This window comes from Lutra lutra, chromosome 6 (genome assembly GCF_902655055.1).
Source record: "Lutra lutra chromosome 6, mLutLut1.2, whole genome shotgun sequence".
NCBI classification, from domain to species: Eukaryota; Metazoa; Chordata; class Mammalia; order Carnivora; family Mustelidae; genus Lutra; species Lutra lutra.
Genome location: NC_062283.1, coordinates 109,010,818 through 109,033,928, shown reverse-complemented (window position 1 = coordinate 109,033,928; position 23,111 = coordinate 109,010,818). Strand labels below are relative to the sequence as shown.

The following is a 23,111-nucleotide window of genomic DNA, read 5'->3' as shown; positions in this document are numbered from 1 at the left end:
GACTGATTCCTTTACTGTGCAAAAGTTTTGATTTTGATGAAGTCCCAATAGTTCATTTTTTGCCCTTGCTTCCCTTGCCTTTGGGAATGTTTCTAGGAAGAAGTTGCTGCAGCTGAGGTCAAAGAGGTTGTTGCCTGTGTTCTCCTCAAGAATTTTGATGGATTCTTGTCTCATCTTGAGGACTTTCATCCATTTTGAGCGTATGTTTGTGTGTGGCATAAGGAAATGGCCCAGTTTCATTCTCCTGCATGTGGCTGTCCAATTTTCCCAACACCATTTGTTGAAGAGGCTGTCTTTTTTCCATTGGACATTCTTTCCTGCTTTGTTGAAGATCAGATGACCATAGAGTTGAGGGTCCATTTCTGGGCTTTCTCTTCTGTTCCATTGATCTATGTGTCTGTTGTGCCAGTACTATACTGTCTTGATGATTAGAACTTTCTAATAGAGCTTGAAGTCTGGAGTTGTGATGACCCCCAGCTTTGGTTTTATTTTTCAACATTCTTCTGGCTATTCAGGGTCTTTCTTGGTTCTGTATAAATTTTAGGAGTATTTGTTCCATTTCTTTGAAAAAAGTGGATGGTATTTTGATAGGGATTGCATTAAATGTGTAGATTGCTCTAGGTAACATAGATATTTTCACAATATTTGTTCTTCCAATCCATGAGCATGGAATGTTTTTCCATTTCTTTGTGTCTTCCTCAATTTCTTTCATGAGTACTTTGTAATTTTCTGAGTACAGATTCTTTGTCTCTTTGGTTAGATTTATTCCTAGGTATCTTAGGGTTTGGGGTGCAATTGTAAATAGGATCAAGTCCTTAATTTCTCTTTCTTCTGTCTTCCTGTTGGTGTGTAGAAATGCAACTGATTTCTGTGGATGGATTTTTGATCCTGACACTTTACTGAATTCCTGTATGATTGCTAGCAGTTTTGGAGTGGGTTTGCCCGCATAAAGTATCATATTATCTGCAATGTCTGAGAATTACACTTCTTCTTTGCTGATTCGGATGCCTTTTGTTTCTTTTTGTTCTTTGACTGCTGAGGCTAGGACTTCTAGTACTATGTTTTTAGGACTTCTAGTACTATGTTGAATAGCAGTGTTGATTGTGGATATCCCTGCCGTGTTCCTGACTTTAGGGGAAAAGCTCTCAGTTTTTCCCTATTGAGAATGATATTCAGTGTGAGTTTTTCATAGATGGCCTTTATGATATTGAGGTATGTACCCTCTGTCCCTACACTATGAAGAGTTTTGGTCAAGAAAGGATGCTATTATTTATCAAATGCTTTTTCTGCATCTACTGAGAGTATCATATGGTTTTTGTCCTTTCTTCTATTAATGTATTGTATCACACTGATTCATTTGTGGATGTTGAACCAAACTTGCAGCCCAGGAATAAATCCTATTTGGTCATGGTGAATAATCCTTTTAATGCACTGTTGGATCTTATTGGCTAGTATTTTGGTGAGACTTTTTGCATCTGCGTTCATCAGGGATATTGGTCTATAATTCTCCTTTTCGATGGGGTCTTTGGTTTTGAGATCAAGGTAATGCTGGCCTCATAAAATAAGTTTGGAAGTTTTCCCTCCATTTCTATGTTTTGGAACAGTTTCAGGAGAATAGGTATTAATTCTTCTTTAAATACTTGGTAGAATTCCCCTGGGAAGCAGTCTGGCCCTGGGCTTTTGCTTGTTGGGAGATTTTTGATGACTCCTTCAATCTTCTTACTGGTTATAGGTCTGTTAAGGTTTTCTATTTTTTCTGGTTCAGTTGTAGTAGTTTATATGTCTCTAGGACTGCATCCATTTCTTCCAGATTGTCAAATTTGCTGGTGTATAGTTGCTTATAATATGTTCTTATAATTATTTTTATTTCTTTGGTGTTGGTTGTGATATGTCCTCTTTCATTCATGATTTTATTAATTTGGGTCCTTTCTCTTTTCTTTTGGATAAGTCTGGCCAGGGGTTTATCAATCTCATTAATTCTTTCAAAGAACGAATTCCTAGTTTCTTTGATCTGTTCTATTGTTCTTTTGGTTTCTATTTCATTGATTTCTGCTCTGAACTTTATTATTTCTCTCCTCCTGCTGGGTTTAGTTTTCTTTGCTGTTCTTTCTCCAACTCCTTTAGGTATAGGGTTAGGTTGTATGTTTGAGACCTTTCTTGTTTCTTGAGAAAGGCTTATATTGGTATATACTTTCCTGTCAGGACTGCCTTTCCTGCATCCCAAAGATTTTGAACAGTTATGTTTTCATTTTCATTTGTTTCCATGAATTTTTAAAATTCCTCTTTCATTTCTTGGTTGACCCATTCATTCTTTAGTAGGATGCTTTTTAGCCTCCATATATTTGAGTTCTTTCAAATTTCCTCTTGCAGATGAGTTCTAGTTTCAAAGCATTGTGGTCTGAGAATATGCAGGGAATGATTCCAATCTTTTGGTACCGGTTGAGACCTGATTTCTTACCCAGGATGTGATCTATTCTGGAGAATGTTCCATGTGCACTTGAGAAGAATATGTATTCTCTTGTTTAGGGATGGAATGTTCTGAATATATCTGTGATATCCATCTGGTCCAGTGTGTCATTTAAAGCCTTTATTTCCTTGTTGATCTTTTGCTTAGATCATCTGTCCATTTCAGTGATTGGGGTGTTAAAGTCCCCTACTATTATTGTATTATTGTTGGTGTGTTTCTTTCATTTTATTATTAACTGGTTTTTATAACTGGCTGCTCCCATGTTAGGGGCATAGATATTTAAAATTGTTAGATCTTCTTTTTGGATAGATCCTTTGTGTATGATATAATGTCCTTCCTCATCTGTTATTATGGTCTGTGGCTTAATATCTAATCTGTCTGTCTCAGCTTTCTTTGGATGTCCATTAGCATGGTAAATTGTTTTCCACCCCCCTCACTTTAAATCTGGAGGTGTCTTTTGGTCTAAAATGAGTCTCTTGCAGGCAGCATATTGATTTTTTTTTTAATCCATTCTGAGACCCTGTGTCTTTTGATTGGGACCTTTCCCCATTTACATTCAGGGTAACTATCAAAAGATATGAATTTAGTGCCATTGTATTGCCTGTAAGGTGACTGTTACTGTATATCATTTCTCTTTCTTTCCAGTCTGTTACTTTTAGACTCTCTCTTTCCTTAGAGGACTGCTTTCAGTATTTCCTGTAGGGCTGGTTTGGTGTCTGCAAATTCTTTTAATTTTTGCTTGTCCTGGAAGCTTTTTATATCTCCTTCTATTTTCAATGACAGTCTAGATGCATACAGTATTCTTGGCTGCATATTTTTCTCATTTAGTGTTCTGAATATATCATGCCAGTCCTTTCTGGCCTGCCAGGTCTCTGTGGATAAGTCTGCTGTCAGTCTAATATTTCTACCATTGTAGGTTACAGATCTTTTTTCCCCCGAGCTGCTTTCAGGATTTTCTTTTTGTCTCTGAGAATTCTAAGTTTTACTATTAGATGATGGGGTGTTGATCTATTTTTTATTGATTTTGAGGGGGTTCTCTGTGCCTCCTGGATTTTGATGCCTGTTTCTCTTCCCAAGTTAGGGAAGTTCTCTGCTGTAGCTTGCTCCAATATACCTTCTTCCCCTCTCTCTCTTTATTCTTCTTTTGGGATCCCTATTATTCTAATATTGTTTCATCTTATGGTATCACTTTTCTCCCGAACTCTCCCCTCATGATCCAGTAGTTGTTTATCTCTCTTTTTCTCAGCTTCTTCATTTTTCCATCATTTCATCTTCTATATCACTAATTCTCTCTTCTGCCTCATTTTTCCTAGCAGTCAGAACCTCCATTTCTTATTGCACTTCATTAGTAGCTTTTTTTATTTCAACTTGGTTAGATTTTAGTCCATTTGTTTCTCCAGGAAGGAGAAATTCTCTAATATCTTCTATGCTTTTTTCAAACCCAGTTAGCATCTTTATAATTGTCATTCTGAACTCTACTTCTGATGTCTTACTAATGTCCATATTGAGTAGTTCCTAGCAGTCGGTACTGCCTCTTGTTCCTTTTTTTTTTGAGGTGAGTTTTTCAGAGTTGTCATTTTGTCCAGAGAAGAATAGGTGAATGAGAGATCAAAATGCTAAAAGGGTAGTAATGACTCTAGACAAATATACAATAACCAAATCAGAAGAGACCTGAAATGGGGGGAAGAAAAAGGAAAAAAAAATGATTAGGCTGGTGAATAGAACAGAGCCACACACTTGATTTTGGGTATATTTTGGTCTGTTAGAAGAAACTGCCTCCCAAAATTTTAAGGAAAGAAAAACTTATATATATATCTACAAAAAAAGAGTAAATATGATGAAGAGGTGTAATATGACTGTAAAGATGAACATTAAAAAGATTAAAAAAAAAGAATTGATAAGATAAGTTGGTTGAAAAAAAAAGGAGAGAATGTGATCAGACTGGAGACTAGAACAAAGTCATACGATAGATTTATGGTATATTTTGTTCTGTTAGAAGGAACAGTATCCCAAAATTTTAAAGAAAGTAAAACTTACATGTATTTAAAAAATAAGTTTAAATACAATGAAGGGATAGAATACGACTATAAAAATGAAAATTAAAAAATATTTTATAAAGGTATTGATAAGATAAAATAGTTAAAATAGGTTAAAGTAGGAAAGAAGAAACATTAAAAAAAATAGAAAAAATTGTGAAAATTTTAAAAAGTTAACTTTGAAAGACTAAAGAATTATGGGGGGGAAAAGCCATGAATTCTATGTGCTATATTCCCATAGCTCTGAAGTTTTGCAGTTCTCAGTGATCAGTGATCTTGTTCTTGGCTGGATGTTCTTGCTGATCTTCTGATCTTTGGTTACTGAAGATCTTGCTGATCTTCAGAGGGGCCTTTGCAGTGATTCTCAAATGTCTTTGTCCAAAGCATAATTGCACTGCCATTGCCAGGGGCTAGGCTACGTAATCTGCTTGGTTTTGCTCCAGGGAGCTTTTGTTCCCTGATTGCTTTCCATATAGCTTTGGAGGATGGGAATGAAAATGACAGCCCCCCAATCTCTAGCCCCGGAGGAGTGGAGAACTTGGGGGCCCTCCTCTTCAGTGCATCCTCAGAGAAATGCAGTCAATCCCTCCCATCTTCCTGGTCTCCTGCTGCACTCTGAGTTCACCCCACCTGTGACTCAGGATGGCCCTGTTTGGAGTCTCCAACCCAGCTGGTTCCTGCCATGCAATCTTGCACTGCTCCTCCTAGAGGAGGAAGGAGGGGGGTCTCCCTGGATCTACCCCTTGTGGCATCCCTGCTTGAAGAGTAGTTGCCTGACTATGCCTTGGATCATAGTTTAAGGTAACCTTGAGCTGAGAGCCCCCTCCTTGGCTTAATCTCTGCAGCTGGCTTCCCTACTCCAATATCTGGGAGCTCTGCCACACTCAGACACCCTGGTCTTTCTGTGATCTCGAGGAACCTGAGACTGCACTGTCCCAGTGAGGATTCCACCCCTGTTCAGCCACTGGAGCAATGGCTTTCTGCGGAGCAGACTTCTAATAGTTCTGATTTTGTGCTCTGCTGCTCTCTCACTTTCCAGGAACCAGCTCCCTCCCCCAACAGTCTATGTTCCCGTATATTGCCTTGGATTCACTCCTCTGCACGTCCTACCTTCCAGATAGTGGTGGATTTTCTGTTCCTAGAATTGCCACTATTCTCTTCAATCTCCTGTTGAGTTTGTAGGTGTTCAGAATGGCTTGATAACTATCTAGCTGAATTCCTGGAACCAGGTGAAATTTAGGTCTCCTGCTCCTCTGTCATCTTGCTGCTCCTTCAAGTCTCATCATTAAGTATGGTACTAACTTGAGGTTTTTGTTGATATTCTTTTTTAAGTTGAGGAAGTACCTCTCTATTCTTAGTTTACAATTTTTCTTGTGGGTGTCGGATTTTCTCAAATGCTTTTTCTACATCTATTGATAGTATCATGTGATTTTTCTTTAGCCTATTGATGTGATGGATTACATGAATTGATTTTCTAATGTTGAACAAGCCTTACATACCTTGAATAAATTCCACTTTGTAGTGGTACATAATTCTTTGTAAACATTGTTGGATATGATTTACTAATATATTTTGTTGAGGATTTTTGCATCTATGTTTATGAAAGATATTTGTCTGCAGTTTTGCTAAGATGTCTTTGGTTTGGTATTAGGGTAATGCTGGTCATATAGAATGAGTTAGGAAGTATTCCCCCTGATTCTGCTTTCTGAAAAGGATTATAGATAATGGATGTTATTTCTTCCTTAAGTGGTATAATTAATCAGTCAATCTGGGCCCAGTGCTCTCTATTTTGAAGATTATTGATTATTGCCTCAATTTCTTTAATAGATGTAGGCTGTTTCTTGTTGTGTCTATTGTCTTTTCTATCGTCTATTTCTTTTTGTGTGAGTTTTAGCAGATTGTGTTTAGCTGAGAATCGTTACATTTAATCTAGGTTGTCAAATTTGTAGGCATAGAGTTATTTACAGTATTTCTTTATTACTCTTATAATATTCATGAAATCTGTAGTGATCTGATATTAGTCACTTGTGTCCTTTCTTTTTCCTTAGTTAGTTTGGCTACAGGCTTACTGATTTTGCTGATTTTTTTAAAGAACTAACTTAGGGCGCCTGGGTGGCTCAGTGGGTTAAGCCGCTGCCTTCAGCTCAGGTCATGATCTCAGGGTCCTGGGATCGAGTCCCCACATCGGGCTCTCTGCTCGGCAAGAAGCCTGCTTCCCTCTCTCTCTCTCTCTCTGCCTTCCTCTCCGTCTACTTGTGATCTCTCTCTGTCAAATAAATAAATAAAATCTTTAAAAAAAAAAGAACTAACTTAATTTTTTTTCTCTACTGATTTCCTATTTTCAATTAGATTGATTTCTGCTATAATTTTTATTATTTATTTTCTTTTGTTTAGTTTGGATGTAATTGCTCCTCTTTTCTAGTTTCCTAAGGTGGAAGTTTAGATTTAGATTAGTTTTAGATTTAGATTAGATTAGTTTTAGATTTCTTTTCTTTTCAAATATATATGTTTAATGTTATAAATTTCCTTCTGAACACTGTTTCCACTGCACCCCACAACTTTGTTTTATGTTGTACACATGTCAAGATTTTATTCTATTATATGATGTTGTAACCAATCCAGAGGAGATTTTGAAGAAATTTTTTAAATTATCAATCAACCAAAGGAATGTTGAAGAGAGGTTACTAATAGATGGAAGGCAGGTTAATATCCTAAGGGTAATAAACTGTGATGTGGTTTCAACTGTGGAGGGTTTTTTTGGTTTTGTTTTTTGTTTGTTTGTTTGTTTTTTATCAGAGAGAGAGAGCAGGTGAATCTCTTGATTTCTTGACAAATTTTATTTGTTTTGTTCTAAGTATGAATTTCTGGCCTTTTTCTTAGACAGAAACCATTTGCATTGATATCATTTTTTAATGAGTTAACCTCTACTCCTACAGAATTGTTATATAGCCAAATTAGTCAAAGATATACACAGAATCAGTTAATCTCCAAAAGGTCTGCTAAACAACGCTAAGCACTCCACTGTAAAGACACCTAACCTCTAAAAGAACAAGAGCTGGACAGTAGGTAAAGTAATAAAAATGGATTTCATTCAGGAATTATTGCAATAGGAAATATGAGACATCATATAGAACTGGACTCAATTTCAAATATAGCAAGGACAAGTGAGGATTTATAGTCAAGGAGGAGGGTGAGAGTCAGTGGACGGAAGATGACTGAGAAGAAACATCAATGGTAAGGAGATTCTTGCTATACTGACCTAACAGGATTTCTATTTCAGGCAGGCCAGTCAACAGATATCACCTAGAGGTTGATGAGAGTTGAAGAATTTGCTTAAATATGAAGGATGATCAGATATCAAGGGTGGGGGGGGATTCTAAATAAACTCACTTAGCAGGATTATTAAAATTAGATTCTGCAAAAATGGACATGGAAGCCCAGGGTTGAGGCCTAGTTGGAAAGAGGACTCAGAGATACCTATCTAAGGTTTAGTCAAGGAAAGAGTCTTTGTCACTAGTAATCTCTTCTATTTCCAGATTTTTGATTTATTATTTCTTATCACATGGATCCCTAACTGAAAGGAGGACATGAGCATTGGGAGATGGGGGAGAGGTATTTCCTATAACCCTCACAATAATATCCAAACTCCTCTGGTGGCCTACTTGGCCTTCAGAGTCTTCTGGTGAGCTTGACTCCACCTCACAGTCTCCCGTGTACCTCAGTGACCTAACCACATTTTCCTCAACGTGCTTGATCTGCCTTCATTCCTGCTGCCTACCCAGAGAAAGCCTTGGTTCTACCTGAGCCCCTGAAGGACAAGACAGGGGGATTGCACAAATTTTGATAAGTTGTGTTTCCATTTTAACATATTTCAAATATTTTAAAATGTCTTTTGACATTTTTTTCTTTGACCTCTGTGTTATTTAGAAGTATATTATTTAGTACTAAAATATTTTGGGGGGTGGATTTCAGCTATCTTTATTGATTTTTAGTTTAATACCGTTATGGTTTGAAAGCAGATATTGTATGATTTCTATGTTTTTAAATTTGTTAAATTGTGTTTTATGGGCCAGAATATGGTCCATCTTGGTGAATGTTAGTATACTCAGACTTGATCTTGAGCTATGTCAAGGTACAGGAGAGATTACTGTAAGTCACAAAGCCACTTTACCTATTTACAGTAGACTATAATTTTCTTTTACATGAATATAGATATCTATGGTCCAAACCTCTCTCCAGTCCTGGTGCCTTCTGGTATCAGCATTAATTAAAAGTTTTCTTGATAAGTTTGGATCTCAGAACAAAGAAAGATTCATATTCTTATGGGATAGAGACAACTTTCAGGAGTAAGCCCTTATCTTGGCTGAGCTGATGAGTCTGGACACTGTCACATGCAAGATGATCAGCTCCATGACTTTAAACCATTATTCAGGAAGCTGGACAGACTTGGATAAGTGCTTGACTTTGGAGCCAGACAGTGGTTTCACCACTTATTTACTGAGGGACCAAGGGAAGGTTATGAAATTCAAGTCCTGAAGCTTCTCTGTCATTCAACTTTCTCATCTATAAAATAAGAGCAATAAAAGTCCCCACCTCACAGCATCATCATGAAGATTAAATTAATTGAAATATGTAAGCATGCAGAGTGTGTCATATTAGTACTCAATAAATGTTAACCATGAAGATGAAACCAACTCTGCTGCTGGGATCTCTTTGGTCCCTTGCTCTGGGATTCCCTCTCCCTAGTGATTAAGGCTGCCTTATTTCTCATACTTGAATCTTTGCCCTTATAACCCACCTAGTTCTTCAAGTTCCCCTAAACTTTATCCCAAGACCCCGAGCATGTTCCCAAATCTGATGGGGGCTGGGTTAAGAGGGAGACTTGATAGAAGACATAAGAGCTGAGTAAATCCTCAAAGGATAAGTGGATCTGAGAGAGTTTAAAAGAATGGGGAAGGGGTGATAGTGTGAGCAGAGGCATGAAGGGAGAGATACCAGGATGTGTGGGGGAAGCAAACTCCTGTATTCTTCTAGGAGTGGTGACAGGTGAGATCAGTATGCAAGGAGGGGACAGATCAAAAACACTTTCCCTGCCATGTTAGGTTGAATTTTATAGCATTTATCCCATAGCCAGTTAGAAGATGGAAGCATTTAAGACTTCAGAAAAGCAAAGTGATATGGACAAATGTGAGTTTTAGCAAGGTAGCCCAGATTTCCCTGGTCCCTCCAACCTGGAGGCAGACATGACTTAGTGATTATAAGAAGGGTTAGGAGGTTTTCTTCCTGACTTCATTCAGACAATATTTATTGAACTACTGATTCCTGGAAATGTTCTAGGTGTTGTAAATAAATAAATGGTAGATTAAATCCCTGCTCTACTGGGGAAAGCAGACAATAAACAAGCAAACAAATAGATGAAGCATGTTTAAGTAGAGGGGCTGCCCTAGTACATGGCAAGTGATAGTTGGCTTATGAACAAGGACAATGGGAGTAGGGATTTAATAGAGACAATAGAGGTCACATGCTCTTTAATCTTGGGAGCATTCCATGTCACCCTGTGTCTGCTCAGAGACAGAACCCTACATCTATCACATTTATTTCTAGAAGACTCTAGGCCTACAAAAGCAGTATTAGATAATGTAGTGAACTTCAGGAGAGCGTTTCATTGATCACCCTAGTGCAGAGACATAAAATCTCTTTTAAATATTTTGTTTCTTCTACGTTCTTCCTCAGTCTCATGCACCAGAGTGAAGAGGTGATGATAGCCTGGAATTTTTTTTTTTTAAAGATTTTATTTATTTATCTGACAGAGAGAGATCACAAGTAGACAGAGAGGCAGGCAGAGAGAGGGAAGCAGGCTCCCCGCTGAGCAGAGAGCCCGATGCGGGACTCGATCCCAGGACCCTGAGATCATGACCTGAGCCGAAGGCAGCGGCTTAACCCACTGAGCCACCCAGGCGCCCCGATAGCCTGGAATTTTATGGTTACATAGCTTAGTAAGGCAGGGAGGGGAAAGAATATCCTGGGCAAGATAACATAATATGAGCCAAAGTTTCCAAGGCCAAGGGATCATGTCAAGTTTAAAGAAGAAGAAATAGTTCAGGATTATTATGCCTTCCTAAGATTTGGGGAACGGCATGAGCAGAGGTAATTTTAGAAACATTCTTCTGATGTCAGGGTGGAGAATGATTTGAATGGTGGAGACATTAAAAGCAGGGAGAAACTTAGGGCAATATTAAGGAAAGAAGGGGATCCAAGAGGGAAGAGATGAATAGAAATAAATAAAATGTTAAAGTCCTAGATATCTCTATGAGGTAGAAGGGAAGGTATTCTGGGAATGAGAACATAAGACATCTGAAAGTTAGGGATTTGTTAGAGAGTAGAATATTAGGGTACCTTATATTAAACTTAAGATGAAGAAGGGTTCTGGGTAATGGAAGGTTGAAGATGTGGCTCTAAAGGTGAGAAACCAAATTCTAATGGCTGGTAAGAGACAATGGTGAGAATAAGGATGAGGATGTTGATGATGTGTGACTTGCCATTAGTTTCATGACTGGAGAGTACAAGGGTAAAAATGTTACGTGGAGACAAGATCATCACTTAGAACATGGCCTGGCACATAGAGACACTTAGTAAATAAATGAATGAGGCACTGGGTCTCATATACCTTCCCCTTACAGTAGTTTTACTGGTACCAGAACAAACTTCAAGTTGCTGTCAGTATCTGGCATAGTTTAAGTTAGGTGGGGAGGCTCTCTGATCCAAGTGAGGGCTGTTTGACCCCACCAAAATCCTCATCACCCTCAGGGACTTGGCCTGAGTTGGTCCTTCACATGTGTGCTTGTAGAGCACTTTGTTTGCCCCACCTCTATATACAGTATGTATCATGGGTTGAAACATTTTATGACTAGTTCTGCCAGTCTACTCTCTATTCTCTCATGGAAATTACTCAAAGGATCTGGAAAAGTAAAATGATCCATGACACCTGGGCCTGGCTGTATTTAGATGTGTATTACAAGGTCATGCTATAAGGAAAAGGGTACTTGCATATCCCCGCAGAGCCCCAGAAGGAAACAGCACAGCATAGGATAGCTTGAGAAAGTTTTAGTTAAGGGACTCTTTACAAAGGTGGGACAGGGTGGGGGGGAATGACTGGGGAATTCAGAATGGGGCTAGAAATAGCCCAGGTCTGAAGGAATTGGGGGAAGGAGAGGGATAACCAGGACAGAGAGTCATATGAAGAGGTTGCGTTGAGAAAACCTGGGACCTGAGGAGTTTGCTCTTTGGTGGAGGCCACTCTACAGGAAGGAATCCAGGAGAATAAATATCTGTACTTTCCTGTTCTTCTTTCTTTGACCTCTTGCCATCCATTCACAAAGCCCACTAGTAGCTGGAAGGCAGGGGAGTCATTTGATGAGGCCCATCACTGGCTTCCAAAGCAGAGAAAGAGAGGGGAAAAGGAAAGGGGATTTCAGAGGTGCTGACAGGTGCTCTCAGCACACTGTCTTCCCTCTTGTCCTGTCAGGGCAAGTGACACTCTTCCAGTCTGCATGGAAGATTTAGTCGTCTCCAAAAAACATGGTAAACTATGTATAAGGGTAGATAAGGAATGAGCCCAATTTGTTTATACATGCCTTGACTTTTCTCACAATGGTTAAGACCCAACCATAGGCAATAATGGGTTATACAGGGTACACCTAAGGTACTCAGAGAGGGTTAACCAAAATGGCAACATAGGAGACTCCTGAACTCCCATCCTTCCATAGATACATAGCTACATGTGGAGCAATTTCTCCAAAAGAAATTTAGAAACTAGCTGAGTGACTCCTACACATCAGATATATGAGAAAATATCCACATTGAAACAGGTAGGAAAGGCCAAGACACAGTGTTGGCATCAACCACACCACTAACATAGCACCAGAAAATTGGGAAGGAATTCACAACTCTCAGCTTCTTCCTGAGGAGTGAAGGGCTTGACCCAACTTTTAAGACATCTACCAAAGGGATAGATCTTCAAAAAATCTAGCTCTGAAAGCCAAGAGAGCTTGCATCCCTGAAATCCACCATAACAAACAAAGAAGCAGGTGCTCACTGGTGGGTACGCAGATCACTCACCATGGCTATCCCCCCAGGATTCAGCACAGAGAAAATAGGCAGAAATACCCATCTCCCAGTCTTTCACCTCACATCTAGGGCTGACTCTAATCTTCCCTGGGAACTTGGGAAAGTGGCAGATCTCTTTTCTGCCTTTTCCCTCTAGTCTCCAAATTTCTAGTATCTCCCTGAAAGAAGCTTATATGCATATCTGGCACCAACTTTCATAATTGTTCCCTGAGGGCTGGGTGCCCTGGGTTGCCTGGCCCTTTCTCCCTGAAAGGGGCTTAATTACATACTATCCCAGCTGATGCCTGAGGGTCCAGCTTCCAATCAGCCTGCAGGTGCTGAATGCAGTTCTCTCCTTTGGAGCACTGATGGAGCACTGATGGGTCTTGGCATGCCTTCAACTACTGGGAGTTATTAATAAAAAAGAATAAAAAGAATAAAAAAGGTGGTTGGGACAATCACAGAGGTTTGAAAGGCAATTAGGAGCTGAGGTGGGACTGATTGATGAGGTTCATCTCCTACACAAGAGCACTCTGTGTAGACTGGAAAAGTTGACTATTAGAGCTCATGCACAGAAGGTAACACAGAGAGTTAAGGAAAATGAGGAAACAGAGGAATATGTTCCAAACAAAAGAACAAGATAAATCTCCAGAAGCAGATCTTCATTAAACAGGAAAAAAATGATTTACCTGATAGAGAGCTGAAAATAATAGTCATAAAGATGCTCACTAGGGTCAGGAAAGCAATGCATGACAAAGTGAGAATTTCAACAAAGAGGTGGAAAATATAAAAAAGTACCAAATAGAAATCACAGAGTAGAAGAATATAATAGTTGAACTGAAAAATTTAATGTAGGGTTTCAACAGCAGACTAGATCAAGTGGAAGTAAGTGGGACTTGAAGACAGGCAATAGAATTCATCCAATCAGAGAAGTAAAAGAAGAACTAATGGAAAAATGGGAAGATAGCTTAAGAGACTTATGGGACATTAGTAAGCAGACCAACTTATTATTATAGGGTTCCCAGATGGAGGAGAGAGAGAGAAAGGGACAGAAAGCTTCTTCAGAGAAATAATGGCTTCCACAACCTGTGGAAGGAAACAAACATCCTCCGGGAATCCCAGAGAGTTTCAAATAAGAGGAACCATGGAGAGTTACAGAAAGATACATTATAATTTAAATTGTTAAAAATGATAACAAGGATAGAATTTTAAAAACAGCAAGAAAAAAACAACTTGTTATGTACAAAGAAGCCCCCCATAGGACTGTCATCAGAATTTTCAGTGGAAACTTTGCAGGCCAGGGAAGTGGGATTCAAAGTGCTGAAAGAAAAACAAAACAAAACAAAACAAAAACCTGCCAACCAAAAATACTCTCTCTGGTAAAGTTGTCACTCATAACTGAAGGAGAAATAAGTTTTCTAGACAAACAAACCTGAAGGAGTTCATCACCACTAGGCTGGCCTTTCAAGAAAGCCTTACTATGATGATGGTCATCATCATCATCATCATCATCATTTTGTTTTTTTCATAATACAATAATTTAATATTCTTAAATGCATGTTTGACATATTTAGATTTGAGGATATTTGAGTCTAGAATAAAAGAACTTTATTGGTACCATGATAGCTTTGTCAAATATTTAAATCCATTGAGTCATAGATGAACTCTTACACTAGTAGAATCAAAAACAGGAAAGCCTTAAAAGGTATTCTTCAAGCTGAAATGAAAGGATACAGTTACGGGGCACCTGGGTGGCTCAGTGGGTTAAGCTTCTGCCTTTGGCTCAGGTTATGATCTTAGGGTCCTGGGATAGAGCCCCATGTCGGGCTCTCTGCGCAGCAAGGAGCCTGCTTCCTCCTCCCTCTCTCTGCCTGCCTCTCTGCCTACTTTTGATCTCTGTCTGTCAAATAAATAAATAAATAAATAAATAAATAAATCTATCTAAAAAAAAAGAAAGGATACTGATTAGTAACATAAAGACGTGAAATATAAAATTCATTGGTAAAAGTAAATATATAGTTAAATTCAGAATATTTGAATGCTGTAAGAGTGGTGGGTAAATTGCTTATAACTCTAGTAATGAAGATTAAAAGACAAAAGTATAACAACAACTATAAGTTGATAATTTGTTAATGGATAAACAATGTAAAAATATGTAAATTGTGACATCAAAAATAGAAAATGTGTGTGGGAGAGTAAAAATGGAGACCTTACAATTTTGTCACTTGGACTTCAGTAAAGCTGAAAGAAAAACAAAGGTACTCTGTGAAAGGGAATACTATGCAGTCATTACAGGGTCTCAAAAAAGTTTTAAATGGCATAGGAAAAAATATTTAAAAGCCCAAAATTTCTATTCAGTAATTAGAAAAAAAAAAAAAAAAGGAGGGGGCAGGCTCTTGTACTTTCTATGAGAAACAGGTATTGTTTTAAAATCATAAATAACATAAAAGACAATAACCAAGAGAGCAGAGCCCAGGTTAGGGCTTTCTTTTTTTAAAAGATTTATTTTTGAAAAGGGGGGGAGGGGCAAAGGCAGATAGAGAATCCCAAGCAGAGTCCCAATTGAGCATGGAGCCCAACACAGGGTTTTTTTTTAAATCTCAGGAGCCCAAGATCACAACCTGAGCCAAATTAAGAGTCAGATGCTTAACCAACTGAGCCACCTGGGCACCCCAAGGCTTTCTTCTTAACCACTTCTAATTAGCATTTCAGTTAGGAAATTGTCACCTGAGGCCCTTGGGGGGTGACAGAGGTCCAGATGATCTGGGACATGGCTTAGTGTGGTTCCCATGGGGGGTTATGAGTTAGACTTAGTGTGGTTCCCATGGGAGGAGAGTGGAGATAGGGCCATGGGTCATATGTCTGTGCCAGCCTGTGCCCCCGCAAGGGAGAGGGGAGCACTGGCTAGCTTTCCAAGTTCTGTTGCCTGCTCCCCTCAGAAGTGCCAGAGGCCAGTCAAGCTGTGAGGTGCACTTTCAGATCTCACACAAAGAGCCTGAGTAGGCTGGTGTTTCCCCTGTAAGGGAGCGTATCACTGAAGAGAGAACAGGTGGATAAAGGAGCATTACAGTGGGTGGTTCAAATGGAGAAAGGCCAGAAAACAGGAGGAATGTTAGGAGTTGTCTCTAAAGGGTGGGGTCCACCGAGATCACAGATTTTCCCAAGTCAGAATGCAAGCTGGCCTGGCTAGAGCTGGGATAGTCATCCACCCCAGACTTTGCACAGGCTTATCAGGCATTAAACTTATTAAGACAAATCCACCCACCCTTAGAAGGAAGAAGTTTTCACATTTTATACCACTGGGCTTTTAGCACCACCTTTCTTCTGGTTTTAATCAAAGATGTGTGTAGTTTTCCCTTAACAGTAATAACTGGCTTTCTTTCTTTCTTTCTTTTTTTTCTGTGCAAAGCTTTTGCGGCTCTCAGAATCAGCACTGTTTATTTTGAATTCCTAGCCACAGCTGGACTAGGTGAACAGGGCTAAAAGGACATGGTTTGGAATACAATTTGAGGAATTGCGGTCTGGAGAGATGTATTGTTTTAGTTTAGAGAAAGAAATGGAATTTTCTCTTGTAACTTAGTGTGAGTGTTTTGTGTGCCCAGTAAGGACTGACACCTGTGATTCCTTTCATCAGCTAGGGGACACCAGGGAGGGCTCACCTGTATTCTGATAGCTGAGACCTCCTTCACCCAGGTTAGCCATCAGATCTTTTTGACAAACAAAAGACTGGGAGAAATAATTGGATTTAAGTCATCTGCCTCAGATCACACTGTGACTGTACTTCTCTGCCCATCATTTCTAGGTTCCTTCCAATTTTGGAAGATAAATGAAAATGCAGGGCACCTGGGTGGCTCAGTTGGTTAAGCGGCTGCCTTCAGCTCAGGTCATGATCCTGGAGTCCCAGGATCGAGTCCCGCATCGGGCTCCCAGCTCCTTGGGGAGTCTGCCTCTCCCTCTGACCTTCTCCCCTCTCATGCTCTCTCTCTCTCTCAAACAAATAAATAAAATCTTTAAAAAAAATGCACCCTATTATTTATTTGCATATCATGGACAGGTCTCTCCAGGTCTCCTGAACTGTGGCCAACTTGACTCACTTCCCCCAATAATGCCCAATTATTATGTCAAGGCTAGAACATAGGGGCAAATTGTGTGAACATAAAAGGATTACATTGTTCTTTCAAAGTTATCTCTGGACTCAGAGTCTAAACCTCTTTACTATTTTGGTACATTGATAAAAGATATTCTAATGTAACCTTAGTCCTGTTATTCCTACAGCTGAATTCCCAGACTGCTTTGGCTTTCTTCATTTATTTGGTAAATGAGTAACCCCACTGATTAAGGGCTCTAAATTGAGCCAGACTGCCTTTTGCCTGGACGGCCCTTGGCCACCAGTGTAAGCCGTCCTGAATCAGTAACAGAACATACCTGTCTCAGCGCTTCAAGTCTGGTTATAGCTGCATCAGTCCGATGAGTCAACCAAATCAGCTTCATTTGTGAAGACATTGCAGAGCACCGATTTACTCAGCTGGTTGTATTTCCTGAGGATGTGATTCATCATATCCAGGAGACAGGGAAAGAACAACATTTGAAAACTCACTTAAGAAGGGGTGGATAAAACACGATTCTTTCTGACAAACCTGTCTTTTATGATATGCTGAGGAGGTTTCTGGCATTTCTTCTCGGGTAAGAGCTGGAGATGATGGCTTTGAGGCTGCATATGGGGGTGTGAGAACAGCTTGCTCCTGCTCATCCTGAGGCCCTGGGAGAGGAGGGGTTTTCTGCTCACCAAAAAAACAAGCAAGCAGGCCCTTTCTGGAGTTGGTGTCTTCCTCCCTGACTATGAGGATTCACAGCTTTTGCCACATTTCTGTGACTTGCTCCAGGACTGCAAGGACAGTGGGGGCCTAGTGAAGAGGAAGTGCACCTGCTCTGGTGATAGGGATCCAGTGTTTTCACTGTTTCCCCTTTTGTCACAGGCACAGCTTCTTTACCAAGGAATCTTCGCTGGCTTTTGGCTCTGGCTTTGCTTTCCTTCTTGGCACGTCTGTATTCTTCTGTTTAGAAAACATTCCAGCCTGCAGATAACCCCTTTGCCGCAAGGGGCTTATTTCCTCTGATTACAGTTTTATGGGAGACAGTTGCCTTATGCCGACTTGTCTGTATTGGTGTATTTTTTTATTAATCATTTTTTAAATTTATTTTCAGCATAACAGTATTCATTGTTTTTGTACCACACCCAGTGCTCCATGCAATCCGTGCCCTCTCTAATACCCACCACCTGGTTCCCCCAACCTCCCACCCCCGCCTTCAAACCCTTCAGATTGTTTTTCAGAGTCCATAGTCTCTCATTGTTCACCTCCCCTTCCAATTTCCCCCAACTCCCTTCTCCTAACTCCCCATGTCCTCCATGCTATTTGTTATGTTCCACAAATAAGTGAAACCATATGATAATTGACTCTCTCTGCTTGACTTATTTCACTCAGCATAATCTCTTCCAGTCCTCTCCATGTTGCTACAAAAGTTGGGTATTCATCCTTTCTGATGGAGGCATAATACTCCATAGTGTATATGGACCACATCTTCCTTATCCATTCATCCGTTGAAGGGCATCTTGGTTCTTTCCACAGTTTGGCGACCGTGGCCATTGCTGCTATAAACATTGGGGTACAGATGGCCCTTCTTTTCACTACATTTGTATCTTTGGGGTAAATACCCAGTAGTGCAATTGCAGGGTCATAGGGAAGTTCTATTTTTAATTTCTTGAGGAATCTCCACACTGTTCTCCAAAGAGGCTGCACCAGTTTGCATTCCCATCAACAGTGTAAGAGGGTTCCCCTTTCTCCACATCCCCTCCAACACTTGTTGTTTCCTGTCTTGCTAATTTTGGCCATTCTAACTGGTGTAAGGTGATATCTCAATGTGGTTTTAATTTGAATCTCCCTGATGGCTAGTGATGATGAACATTTTTTCATGTGTCTGATAGCCATTTGTATGTCTTCATTGGAGAAGTGCCTGTTCATATCTTCTGCCCATTTTTTGATATGATTGTCTGTTTTGTGTGTGTTGAATTTGAGGAGTTCTTTATAGATCCTGGATATCAATCTTTTGTCTGTACTATCATTTGCAAATATCTTCTCCCATTCCGTGGGTTGCCTCTCTGTTTTGTTGACTGTTTCCTTTGCTGTGCAGAAGCTTTTGATTTTGATGAAGTCCCAAATTTTGGCTTTTGTTTCCTTTGCCTTTGGAGACATATCTTGAAAGAAGTTGCTGTGGCTGATATCGAAGAGATTACTGCCTATGTTCTCCTCTAGGATTCTGATGGATTCCTGTCTCATGTTGAGGTCTTTTATCCATTTTGAGTTTATCTTTGTGTACGGTGTAAGAGAATGACCAGGTGGGATTCATTCCTGGGCTACAAGGATGGTTCAACATTCGCAAATCAATCACTGTGATAGAACAAATTAATAAGAAAAGAGAGAAGAACCACATGGTCCTCTCAATTGATGCAGAAAAAGCATTTGACAAAATCCAGCATCTGTTCCTGATTAAAATGCTTCAAAGTATAGGGATAGAGGGAACATTCCTGAACTTCATCAAATCTATCTATGAAAAACCCACAGCAAATATCATCCTCAATGGGAAAAAGCTTGCAGCCTTCCCGTTGAGATCAGGAACACGACAAGGATGCCCACTCTCACCACTCTTGTTCAACATAGTATTAGAAGTCCTAGCAACAGCAATCAGACAACAAAGAGAAATAAAAGGTATCCAAATTGGCAAGGAAGAAGTCAAACTCTCTCTCTTCGCAGATAACATGATTCTTTATATGGAAAACCCAAAAGACTCCACCCCCAAACTACTAGAACTCATACAGCAATTCAGTAACGTGGCAGGATACAAAGTCAATGTACAGAAATCAGTGGCTTTCTTATACACGAACAATGAAAATACAGAAAGGGAAATTAGAGAATCGATTCCATTTACTATAGCACCAAGAACCATAAGTTATCTGGGAATAAACCTAACCAAAGAGGTAAAGATCTGTACTCGAGGAACTACAGAACACTCATGAAAGAAATTGAAGAAGACACAAAAAGATGGAAGACCATTCCATGCTCTTGGATCGGAAGAATAAACATTGTTAAAATGTCTATACTGCCTAGAGCAATCTATACTTTTAATGCCATTCCAATCAAAATTCCACTGGTATTCTTCAAAGAGCTGGAGCAAATAATCCAAAAATTTGTATGGAACCAGAAGAGACCCCGAATCGCTAAGGAAATGTTGAAAAAGGAAAACAAAACTGGGGCATCACGTTACCTGATTTCAAGCTTTACTACAAAGCTGTGATCACCAAGACAGCATGGTACTGGCATAAAAACAGACACATAGACCAGTGGAACAGAGTAGAGAGCCCAGATATGGACCCTCAACTCTATGGTCAGTTAATCTTCGACAAAACAGGAAAAAATATACAGTGGAAAAAAGACAGTCTCTTCAATAAATGGTGCTGGGAAAACTGGGCAGCTATATGTAGAAGAATGAAACTCGACCATTCTCTTACACTGTATTGGTGTATTTTGCAAGAACACTGGATTCCACCTCAATCTGTAATGCAGCTTGATTTAGGGATATTTGCGACTAGGTTCTATTCATTCATTCCCTTATATAGTCCACCAATATTTCTTAAGTCCCAGCTATGTGCCAAACACTCAGTTATTCATTTATGTGTATACATTTTATTCACTAGAATTCTGGGGGGGCGGGGGGGACTGGGATTACTGGCATCCAGGAGAGGAGCAGGCAGGAACAGACAGGGCTCACTGGACTTCCCAAAGGCTCAGTGTACAGGGTGTATGGTAATGGCCAGAGCTGGGGCTTTGGGTAGGTTGGCTCTGTGAGAAAGAGGAGGTGGGGTTGGGCCTCATGTTATGCTGTGACAAGTACCCTCCTACCCCCTAGAGTCCCTCTAGTCATCAGCCCAACAACCATAATCAAGATAGTCTCAGAAACACAGAATTGCTTCTTGGGAAAAAAGAGCAGGTGTTGGTTTTGCTTCTAGGTTGGCCTCGGGGTAGAACTGGCTAAACAGAGGCAGGAACAGAGACAAATGTGTCTAAGGAAATAGGGGTGGATACTGCAGCTCTCAGGGTGAAGCCATAAGATTCATTCAAGGCGGTGCAATTAGAGAGCTTGAGCCAGGTTTATCTAATTTTTCCGAGGGCAAAGAAATCCTTAATTGGCATTTTCTGAGTTTCAACAGTAAGTCCTATTCAGGTTATAGCTCCAGACCATGATGAACTCGAATGGAACAGAAATATACACAAAGAAATAAGCATGATATCCTCTGTACTATTTGCTGTGAAAATGCTGTAACTCTCAAGGAGGAGCAGCTAACTATCTATGGGTCTCTGAGAAGGGCTCATGGAGAGGGTGGCATCTGAACTGGGAGATAAATTGCTAGGACACCTGACAAGTGATAAAAAGAGGGAACCTGCTGTTCCAGATGGAGGTAATAAAAAATACAAAAAGTAAAGCACCTTGATATAATTCGGTAAGGCTATGTGTACAAATTTAAGGAGAAAGGACAGAGCCAGTTGTGAAATGCAAAGTCAAAAGAGAATCCATTCAGAAAACTCATAGGTAAGTTTTGTGGTTTTTCCCTTTGGTGACCATGGAGATATACCCCTCAGAACTCTCTTCAAGAGAGAACCTGCCAGAATTGCACTTAACTGACAATCTTCAGTTGCAGTACAGGTGAGGTCCACTACCATTGGAAGCCATGCTGTCCTTCAGCAGCTCCAACCAATGACTAGCATAGTGGAAATCCCAGGGCCTGGCAATTTCTGCCCACTAGGGACTCCCACAGACACTCTTTGCTCCAAGCCAGTCTTCATATTGGACTGGCTAAGACTCTCCCAGAGCTTTGCCTCAGTCTCATGCTCTGTTTTCATGATTCTTCCTGCCTTCTACTCTTTTCGTGATGTCAGACCTACATTATGGTCTTGAGTCTTTCTTGCTCCTGCTATCCTTCATAGTTTCCAGATATCACTCCCAATTAGTCTCTTGTATTTCTAACTGTCTTTTCTCTGCTTCCCACTTGGGACCAGTTACAGTCCGAGAAATCAAGTGGCAATTTTGGGACTGAATCATTCAATAACCAACTGACCAGGAGCACCCTATCCCAGGTGGTTTATGGGACACAGGTGATCTCTGGCACAAGGTTGTGGCCCAAATGCTGAACATTTTTTAAAAATCAGTTTTGACTTAGAAAAGTCAAAATTGGGAAAGAAAAGTACCCTTGAAGTACCATGATCCAGCATTTGAAAGGTATGAGGGAAAACAAGGCACACAGAACAATGAAATTGGCTTGTTATTACTAAGTTGCATTGATGCCCTACATGGGGCAATAAGAAATCAAGAAACCAAGAGTAGTTAAAAGACAGTTAAAAACTAGGTGTGAGAAACAGATGGCCTCATTGGTAGCTTACAAAGAAGTCCTTATCTCCTATAGGGAGAGAGTTGACATTGCTCAGGAACAAACTCAGAAAGATCATTGAATATTCAGCCAAGGCAGGTTTGTTTTTAAGGTCAGGGCCTGAGATGGGAAAACCTGAGAACCCAAGAGGGCAGAGGGAGAGGGAGAAGCAGACTTCCCACTGAGCAGGGAGCCCGATGTGGGGCTCAATCCCAGAACTCCAAGATCATGACTTGAGCCAAAGGCAGACACTTAACCAACTGAGCCACCCAGGCATCTTCTAATTAAGACCAAGCACTTATCTCATGTGGAAGGCACTGCTGAGGCCTCTCCCTAGCAAAGACACAGGTGCTCCCTTAGGCGCAACCCCCTGCTTCCCTCCTGGCTCCAAAGCCAATAAGTAGAGATAATATCAGCATAACCCAGCTGGGATTACAGGCCCTTTCAAGGGAGGAGATCATACTCTAGTGGAGCATCAAGAGTTAGCATTCACTGGTAAGTGCCAGGAGGGTACTCAATTGGATTGGATTTCAGGGGCACTTGATCAATGGGTTGGTACATGAAAGCAGGGGTTTTTTTTACTTGGGTGGACATTCTTTCAAGACAAGCTGTTTGTTTTTAAATTTTATTTTATTAATTTTTTTTTTTTTTTTTTTTTTTTACATAGAGAGAGCACAGGCAAGGGGAGTGGCGGGCAGAGGGAGAAGCAGACTCCTTGTTGAGCAAGGACCCAGACGCGGGGCTCTATCCAGAACCCTGGATCATGACCCGAGCCAAAGGCAGATGCTTAACCAACTGAGACACCCAGGTACCCGAGGACAAGTGGTTTAACATTCTGCAAGGCCCCTGGAGAATGGTGCAAACTCACTTCTAGAGTAGCTTTGAGAAGCCTGGGTAAGTAATGGTCTATGATGAGTGAAGGTTAAATGCCTGAGTTGCTATGGCAGATGGTAGGGGAAGAGATAGAAGTTTGAGGGAGGTGGGCATGCTGAATTAGATATATCATGTGAGGCCTGAATACCCA

General features: G+C 40.3%; 1 long non-coding RNA gene across 2 annotated transcripts in view; it reads left to right on the top strand.

Annotated features, from left to right (window-relative positions):
- The first annotated feature begins 17,108 nt into the window (after positions 1 to 17,108).
- Positions 17,109 to 23,111, top strand: part of LOC125101746 (uncharacterized) — a 164,915-nt gene continuing 158,912 nt past the window's right edge. Inside the window, exon 1 of one of the 2 annotated variants that reach the window (XR_007127913.1) lies at positions 17,109 to 17,292. This is a non-coding gene — a long non-coding RNA (uncharacterized LOC125101746). Of the gene's footprint in view, positions 17,293 to 22,824; positions 22,982 to 23,111 lie in introns of those variants that run through there. The other variant, XR_007127912.1, reaches the window with a different exon arrangement.